Genomic DNA, 10,231 nt, shown 5'->3' with positions numbered 1-10,231 from the left:
TTAAGAATTACAATCTGTTATAAATCCCGGAAGTTTAAAATATTTTACTACAGTTGTGTAAAATACTGGTTAAGGAGACTCATTTTCCTTTTAGCCCATGTTGTAAACTAAGAGGCTCAAAATGTATCCAATGTAAAAAAAATTTTGAGAGAAATAATTGACTCAACAATAATATCTCTCAGTGGGGAAGCAAACTAGCATTGGAATCAATATTTACATCTTAACTTCATTTTCTACTGACTAAGATCTTTTTTTAGCTCCTGGACTAAGTTCCTTTACAATTTTCCTTCAAGGACCTAATGAATATCCATATCCCTCACCACAGTGCCCACCCTCAGTGCTGAGTGTAATTATCCCTATGTGAAAATGAATTCCACATGAATCTTTTGAGGAGGGCAGAGCCTTTTAAGGTATTATTTAATTACAAATGAGAAATGCATTAGTTGTTTCATTAAAGAAGATATGATGCAAAGAGACTGACCTCAAGCTGGTGAAAATTTCAAATTAAGATCCTGGGAGTTGCATTATTGGCATAAGTTTTGCTTACTGGGGGGCCTGCACATGCAATGAAATGCAAAAGGACCAGAAAAAAAAAGAAATTAGGAGGTGTTGCTGATCACATATGAGATTTTCTAGTATTTCTGGACAAGAAACCTTAATTTCAGACATATCTTAGCTGAACAAAGGAAGATTATTACTTTTGTTTCCATGAAAGTCAAACTGCATATTCTCCATTGGAAAAATAGCATAGGACACGAACGGTAAGAAGTTCTCATGTATCTGTGTGTTTGAGGATGAGGGTGTTTTCCTTGATGTATAGTACCTTGAATAAGTTAGGTCTATACTCAAATTTGTTAAATAAATGAACAATGCAAGCCCTGGTTTAAGCCAAATCCCAAGCCTGGGCAACTGAACATTATTGTGTATTTTACTTGGATCACTAATTGTGTCCTTCTTGTCATTTATTCATTTATTCAACATACTTTTTTTTATCATGTTGTAAACTAAAAGACTCAATAAAAATGTATCCAATGTAATCCTGTTTATTTTTTATCTAAAGCCTCTATATCAGGGGTCCTCAAACTTTTTAAACAGGGGACCAGTTCACTGGCCCTCAGACCGTTGGAGGGCCGGACTATAGTTTAAAAAAAAAACTATGAACAAATTCCTATGCACACTGCACATATCTTATTTTGAAGTAAAAAAACAAAACGGCAAAAACACCTGCATGTGGCCCGCGGGCCATAGTTTGAGGACGCCTGCTCTATATAGTAGTTATTATTCTAGTCACTGAAAACACAGCATCAGGAAGGCTTGTGATTTTTTGTAGGTGATGACTGTGATAACTATTAATATCATAGTACTGTTCCTCAATATTTCTGATTCTCCTTCTGAGCACATGATCATAGGATTGCATTTCCTTGCTACATTGGAATTAGAGAAGCTCAGTGACTTATTTTGGCTGATGAAATGTGAGTAGAGTGATGGATGTTGTTTTGGCGTGAAAGCTTTAACAGTTAGTATATGATTCTTCCTGCTCTTTCTTTCCTTCTGCCACAGCAATGTTCCAATAGTGGTTGTTCTGTTATCATGGAAACTGGAGTGAGGACAACATGAAGCAGAGCCTAGCTACAAAATGGACATATATTATGACTTGTTTTAAGCTACTGAGGTTTTCATGGTGCTTGTTACTGCAGCATAACCTAGTCCATCCTGTCTGATACATGACAATTGATTGAGCACCTGAAAGATGTGGGGAAGTAAGAAGTATGGATATCTAGGGAGGAGAACTCCCAACAAGAATAATAATGTAAAGGCCTCAAAGTGAAAGTATGCTTAGAATTTTGCTATCAAATGAATGAGAGAAAAAATGTAGTAGAAGATGCAATCTGACATGAAGGACTCCCAGATCATGTAGGGTATTGTGTATCTTGTAAAAACTTAGACTTTTTCTCCAAGTGAGAGTCATTAGAAGAGGAGTAACATGATCTGATTTAATTTTTTTTGAACATTCTATTTGGTAGTTGAGAATAAACTGAAGTACAGGCAAGATAGCAGCAGGCAGAACAGTGAGGAGGCTATTGCTCTAAATCCAAGTGAGAGGAAAGTTGCTTAAATCATGGTAGTTGCAGTAGAGATAGTGAGAAATGGCTGGGTTCTGGATATATACTTTTATATAAAGCTGGTAGGATTTTCTGGTGGATCAGATATGGGCTGAAGGAAAAAGAATGGAGTCAAGGATGACTCCAAGGTCTTGTCCTAAGTAAATGGAAAAATAGAACTGCTATTTCCTGAAATGGAGAATACTGTGGTGAATTTGTTGGGGCAAACACAGGATCTCGGTTTTGGGCAGTGTTAAGTTTGGGATACCCATTAGATTTCAAATGGAGATATAAGATAGATAGGTCTGTGATGGAGACATAAATTTGGGAGCCATTGGTGTAGGGACTCAATGATAGCACCAAGGGGGAAAGTGTAGAGAGAAAGATGTGGAAGTCTAAGTATTGAGCTTCTTAGCTGAATGCTAAGAGATCAGGGAGAAGAGAAGAAACAGCAACATAGGCTGAGAAGGAGCTGTCAGTGGAGCAGCAGGGGAAAAAAACCTTATGAAGATATGTTGAAGAGTGCTAAATTTTGCAGATAGGTTAAGTAAGTTGAGGCCTGAGAATTGACCATGGGGCTTAGAAAATGGAGGCCATTTGTAACCTTGATGAGAGCAGTTTCTCTGGAATGGTTTGCCAACAGGCTGATTGGACTCTGTTAATGGAAGAAAAGAAATGGAGACAACTCATTTAAGGAGTTTTGTTGTAAAGAAATGGAGTTGGGCAAGAAATGGAATCAAGAGAAGATTGGAAAACCGATGGGAGAATTAATAGCAATTGTGTAGGCGAATGGGAAAGACCTATTAGAGAGGGAAAATTTAACAATGCTGGAGAAGGAGGGGAAATGGCTAGAGTAGTGTCCTCAAATAGACAAGAGAAGATGAGAGCTAGTATGTAAATAGAGCAGTTGGCCTGTGTGAGGGCTTCATCCAGGAAAAAATGAGCATGACTACAAGGGGGTGGTTGCCTATGGACATGGGCATATGTGGAAGTTACCATTGAGTGCTCATATTATTGTAGTGGCACTGGAAGCCAGCTCATGGGCTCAGTGTAAGGGTGGCAATTTGAAGAGAGACAAGAATGTATAAAATAGTTGTTGAGGAGAATGGGAAAGTGAATAGATGAGGAAAATATACTATGATTGCCAGGCAGCATTAAAATGATAAACAAGAATTTAAAGGAGACTGATGAGCATTGTAGTGAGGTTTTCTCAGGCCCCATTCAACTGCGTGGAAGCAGGTGGAGAGATGGATTTACACAGATCAGTGTTTTCCCACAGTTGTATGATGAGGAAAGAAAGGGGCAAGATGGGTTGGTGTGAGGGTGTGATGGTACCATAATTAGCAATGGAATATAAGCTGGCCAATGAGGGGAGTGAGGAAATGAACAGGGTACGTTATTAAGAAAATGCGTTGGAATCAATGTACTTACAATGTACCATCACTAGAAGAGATGCTGTACATTAATTAATGCTAATTCACAACAATCCTACAAAGTAGATACAACAATTCCAAATATATTAATTGGTAATAGACTGATCTCACCTATTGTGACCACAAGTGAAGCCATGAGAGGTATTTGAAATTCTATCAGTTATTTTGATATCCAATATATAGTACATATATTCAATATCAATAACAGTGTTATTTGACTCTAGGAACATGGATGAAGCAGGGAAGCACTTACAGATCTTAAGGTTTTGCCCAGGAAATGCAAAACCCAACCAGAGCCTGACTTGGGCAGAAGTGACAGGTTTCCTAAAGTATAGAAATGTGTATAAATTGACTCCAGGCACAAGAGTGACACAAACAGCCACCTCTTGAAAATGATCTGCAACTGTAAATAAAGTTCAACATATCCAAGCAGAATCAACAAGAATCCATTCAGCATCCTGGCTGAAATCTCTGCACAGGAAGTAAACTCATGTTTTACATGGGAGATATAACTTTTAAGTGAGGTGTGAGAGGAGTCACTCCAGGTAGCTGAAGCTCCAGGTCTCTCTATTGAAATAACCAGTGACTTTCAGTAATACATGTATAGGTAAATAGAATTATTTAACATTGATATTTCATGCTAAGGAATCTATGCAAGTGTTATATGTTTCTCATGCTTGTGTGATTTGGCCAGAAGAGTGACAGTCTTGGAACTCCAACTTAAATTATGTAATTGAATACTTAATTAAATTGGTGGTTTTAATTTAAAGTCCCACTACGTTTATCTAAAAGAACTGCAGTTTTCCATATGTATAAGTTTTATTTATTAGACTTACATGTTTTTTAATTTCAAGGAATTACTTGTCAGACAATGTCAGACATTAAGCATATAAATGCACTTAAAATATTTGAAGATGTTCAATGAACCCAGTTTGTATATGAAATTAAACATTAGCCATAGGCTTACTCAGCAGTGATTGCTACGATTTGCTAGACTGATCAATGTATTAAGATTTGCAGCTGAACTTAGAAGCTTAAGGACTCATTTTCACTTCGTAACTTTAATTTAAAAAACATTATAATTTTAAAAAACAAAGCAAGCCTATGATTAATTTTCCTGTGTACTAAAACTGCCCTTGAGGATACCCTAAAACTCATATGAACATAGATGAGGAAACTGAGGCAGTTATTAAGTGGCAGAGCTAGAATTTGATCCCAAGTCGGCCAGCTGCAAAAAAGCATGCTTCCGTCATCATTCTTCATTGCCTTCCCCTGACAAATAATTAGACAACAGTAACATACAATTAACATAAAAATTTGAAAAGAAGAGTTCTTTCTTTCTCCCATGTTCTGCAATGCCTCAGGGTTATAATTATGTCATTACCCCACAGTGCAGACTGAGGCTGACTAGGTGTTTAAGGTTTGGGCTGAATTAGTATCACTTTAATTATAACATCCCCTGAAAATGGCTTTACTTACTAAATCCCTAATGTTGGCATGTGTGTATATATACTTTGCCAGTTTCTCATAAAAGTAGAGTATAAATAGAGAAAAGAAATCCAATAACCTGTGGCAGATTATTTAAATTATCAGTATGTTTGTTTTATAGATAAACTAGAGTTTCCTGTCCTTAAGCTTTTTCTTTAGATTGGTTCTGTGTGTCCCTAGGAAGAGGGGTTGCATGGAAGGGTGTTCCCCTTTAAGCATTCTAATAAAAAACAAAATCCAAATCTCCAAACAGGTATGATTATTCTCATTAGCAGCCAGTACATGGAAGCCCCATTCAGAGCACTCAGCCCTATTATTCAGGACTGCACTCCAAGGACGCACCTAATTTTTGCAGAACTATCTTATATTGCTGTCTATAGCTTCTTCAGCAGTGCCTGTCTCCCCTTGTGTCTGCATTTTCCGTTAACAAGGAGGCAGGCCAGTAACGATTGTTGATAGATTTCCAGTGTTTCTCAGGTATTAGATAGGCTGCCCAAGGAAGAGCTTCGATTATTTCACTCCTCTTTCCAGTGATAGGTGTAAAGGTGGGCATGTGGCCTAGTTTTAGCCAATGAGACACAGGGGTAAGACTGCAAGAGTGGATAGGAAGCTTCTAGGAAAAATGTCTTCCCTGGTACAAAAGCAAATGCTGTGAGCAAAGGTCTCCTGGTTATGCTTCCTCCTGATAGGGTGCTGTCCTTTAAACAAGTGATGCCTTGGAGTTGTCAAAGGTAACATTTCCACTTATACTTGTCTAGGGGATGTTGAAACCTTGTTGTTGTCTTTTATCACAACTGGTTCTAAGCAGCAGAACTTATCCAAGGACCATGAACTTTGAGAGACCTGAGGAATCAGATCCCTATTGGACTGAATGCAGGATCCTTTGCTGACCAATTGAACATTAAGACTGGTTTTAACAAATCATGGGCAGGCCCTGGCTTGTGTGGCTTGAGCATCATCCCATGCACTGAGAGGTCGCTGGTTCAATTCTTTGTCAGGTTTTGGGGCTTGATCCCCAATAGGGGGTGTGCAGGAGGCAACTGATTACTGTAATGTTTCTCTCTCTCTCCCTTTCTCTCTCTCTAAAATCAATTTTTTAAAAAAAATTTGTTTTAATCATGGGCAGGCTAATGGATTTATTCTGCTCCATACATAGTACTAGTTTTCAATCCTCAACCACCATGAACCACTCCTTCTCATAACCTAGTGTCTTTGTTTTATTTGCTCACGTGACCACAAGGGAATCACAGAGCTGACTCTCCAGCTTCCTCATCTCAGATTGTTGCTGAACCAACCCTGAATCCACCACTGCTAGACTTGCTAAGTGAACCTTAAATATCCTATTTTATGAGAGGGATTGACAAACGACAGCCCGTGGGCCAATAAATAAGACTTTGCTGGAACACAGCCACGCTCACCTGTTCATGCATTGTCTATGGCTACTTTCATGCAACACCAACAGAGTTGACTAGTTGCAACAGAAACAGCATGGCCTGCAAAGCCTAAAATAATTGCTATCCTGCTCTTTACAGAAAAAGTTTACTAACCTCAGTTTTAAATACTGTTAGTTGTATTTATTTGGTACATCATATTGAAAGCATGCCAAAATGATACAGCTACATTATGGCGACCTCTTCCAATTCCTGGATTCTCCCAGTAAGATTATGGATAGTCCTACATACACTGCTTGGTTGACCATGGACAGAATCCAATACCTACTTGATCTAAACTCTTGTACAATGGACCTCACTACTATCCAGTCATGCCAGCTCTTTTTAGGTCTGTCTCAATAGAAATCACACACATTTAGTCTGGAAGATTCTTATAACTTCTCCCTCCCAGTTGGGTAGCTTCTATTCATCTTTTCTAGCTTAGCTCAAATGCCATGCCTTCAAGTAAAGATTCTCTGGCCCACCAAATAGGTCACATCTTCATTTTAGGGTCTCAAGGGGCCGTAAATTTCTCCATCATATACTTACCAAAAATTATAATAAGGCATGAATTATGCAATTAGTTTTTATTCATTCCCTTCCTTTTAGAATAAAAGTTCCAAAAGTGCAGGGGCTGTCTATTCTGGTCATGTTCTTTATCCCTAGAGCCTAGAACATTACTTCATTTATAAAATACACAAAATAGGTATGCGATAATGAATGAAGAATAAATGAATGAAATGAATAGTACAAATCATACTTTGAGTCTTTCTGGACCCTGTTCATCTTTCAGAAACATAGAAGTAATTGTGTTAGGTTTGTGTGTTTTAATGAGTCAGAGAGTGTCATGAAAAGCGTGTCAAGATCTGGCACCTCAGCCACCCAATCTAGCCAGCATGCTTCTCATTTTCCTAAGATGGCATGTCAGTTGCCTAATTCATTTACCTGGTGGTCTTGCATTTGTGTATATCAACCTCTGCACACCCACAGACGTGGTTCTTCCCCTCACCAGCTATGTGCCCTCACAGGGTACTTACCTCTGTTTCTTCACCTGTATAATGGGGACCCTGTACATGGACCAGAGACTTATTCTACTGTGAAAGGAATATATATGTGTCCGCCTTATATAGACACCATCACAGAAATAAAGAGGAAAGGGGGAAATAACTTGAGAAAGAAGATTTAGTCCTGGTTGTACTAAAAGATACAGAACCAAGAAAGAACATTAGATGTTCTGGAAACTGGAAGGAGGAGGAAGAGACTAGATCTATACAATCCTGTGAAATTTGTAGGTGAATACTTATTATTATTATTATTATTACTCTATTACTATTGATTTTATTTTCAAAAAAAGAAAACTGAGGCTTAGATTGATGAAGAGATTTGTCTAAAAGCAACTGACCAGTCAGTGGCAAAGCCAGATGTCAAAGTTGAGATTTCTGGAACCTAAGAAGAAACTGAATGTAAGAAGGAAAGGAAGAAATCAAGGAGAGCAAAGTCAAGATGAAGGAGAAGGGTGCTGTAGAGTGAGAGAGTGGAAAGGGGAGGAGATCCCTCTGCTGTGTTTCCAATTCAATCCCTTTTGTTCTCAGAGAGACATGGGAAGTTGACCGCCAACTTCCCTCATCTGACAAGTGAAGTGTAATAAATGTGCGCTTTTCTTTTTTGTACTAATGTGAAGTCGTTTCCAAAATTAGCCCTGTCCAACTGTTAAAATCCCCAAGTTCCCAAACTCGCTCGACAGGAAACAGCGGTGGACATCCAGATGTTTCTCCTCACAGTGTTTGTCCGTGTAGTGTTTACATTTATCTTTTTCTTGTTGAATCATGACTTTATGAAATGCTTTATTATGGTGAATGATCATTTGTACAAAGGTACTGAGACAGGGAAGTGAGGTATGCATGGGTACTGGGTGGCACAAGGCCCCTTAGCTAATGATCCATCTCAGAAAATGAGAGCCACACCCCCAGCAAATGCTCACAGTCAAGAAATTCACCAAATACACAACTCAGCTGAGACGGTCCTTTTTCTGAATGAAGAGAGCTAGCAAGAGAAAGAAACCTTAGGGAACCCACCCCTGGGAAGTTAAGAAGGAGAATCATCTGTCTGAAATCAATGGAATCTACCGAAGGTTGTGAATAACGAAAGAACATTTTCCTGCAGGAAGAGCGCTGAGCAGAAGCCTGAGATAGAACATAATAAATATACAAATATAGGCTATCAGCTTGGGTATCATTAGTTATCTCTTCTTACCTTGTATCAGGAACTGGGCTATCAGAGGTAAGCAGTTTGTATATATACCTCAGTTAATCCTCATAACAGTATTAAGGAGGAGGTACTATTTTCATGCCCTGTTTGTAGATAAGGAAACTGAAGCCCAAGAGAGGTTAAACAACCTAAAAGTTTACATACCAGTAAGCAGCTAAACGGGGAATCCAACCTAGGTCCAGTCCAAAGAGACTATGCATTTAACTAACCATTTTATTCTGAATGTAACGCTACCTAATTTTGTTCCAAAAAAATTTTTTTTTAATTGAAAAATGATGATGGGCCCACTTTGTTGATTCTTCAAGGAGAAGATGGGATTTGCCTCTGTTTATAACACTGTCAGAATTGCTCTTCCCTCTCTGTGTAATTGTCAAATGATGGTCATTCTCCATCCTCTTCTATGGCAGCTGATTTGCTTAAGTGATGTGATCACTTTTGATCACTGTTATCTTCCTTTGGAGCTGAAATCGTTTCACTGTCATTGAACTCCAAAGAAAGATATAAAAGGCAAACGTCACATACCCGGAAGGTTACAGTGGTTAGCAATGGAATAAAAATAAGCAGAAACAGCTCCAGGATTGGATCCTGCAAGCCTTTCTCCTGCCAGGTAACTGGTGACCAAAGAGAGACCTTATCAAACTATCAACTGACACCACAGTTCATGAATTAGGCTTTCTTCTTGCTCTTTAATTATGACCTTCCTCCAAACACCATGCTGTTTGTCCTACTATTAAAGGGAGGAAAGGAACAAAAAAGAAGATAAATATAAACAACTTTATGTGGATCTGTTATTTCTCATTAGCAATTTCATGGTTTTGTTGAAGACTAATACTCGGGAGAAAAGAAATTTTCTATTTTTTTAATTGAATGGTGAATCGGTTTGTCCCCTTTGGCCTCGCTAGAGAAACGCCTATAACCAACATGCACACACTGTATGTAAGAAAGGGCGTAAACAAAAGTCAAACATCTGCTCACCAGACCTGCCCCTCAGTCTTCTTCTGAAGCACCAAGGGAAGTATCTCAAGTTAGTCTCCAGTTTGCCTTTGCAGGAATGCTGGCTTCTCTGTAGCGTTGTTGCCTCTCACCTTTCCTGGGAGTTTATAGGGGGCTTTGAAGTTCCTCTGAACAAACAGGGTCTCTGTGTTTCACTTATTGCTGAGCCAACCCTGAGGCCTTGGTTCCATCAGCTCCTTATTAAGTGTTTAGTAATTTCAGTTTCCACCTTTTGGTCTTGCTTGCTTTGCAAACATCTGGAGAGAATTAGCTCCCAGGCCTCTGTAACATACCCATTTTGTGGTTCTAGGGAGAGTTGTGTGTTAGGGGATGTTGTTGCCCTTAACAAGCTTTCTTTATGGTTCTTAACTGTAAAAGGTACCCTCGTTAATATTAATAGACAAAGAGAGAGCAAGGCCACTTGCCCCTATTTAGTTGCTGCCTTCTTAACTCTGAGTGAGACCTTCATGCTGGAAAGGAAAGAATAAATAGCATTAAAATGGGAATGAAGGACAAG

The sequence above is a fragment of the Cnephaeus nilssonii genome, assembly GCF_951640355.1.
Source record: "Cnephaeus nilssonii genome assembly, chromosome: 7".
NCBI classification, from domain to species: Eukaryota; Metazoa; Chordata; class Mammalia; order Chiroptera; family Vespertilionidae; genus Cnephaeus; species Cnephaeus nilssonii.
Note: the sequence above shows the minus strand (reverse complement) of the source record.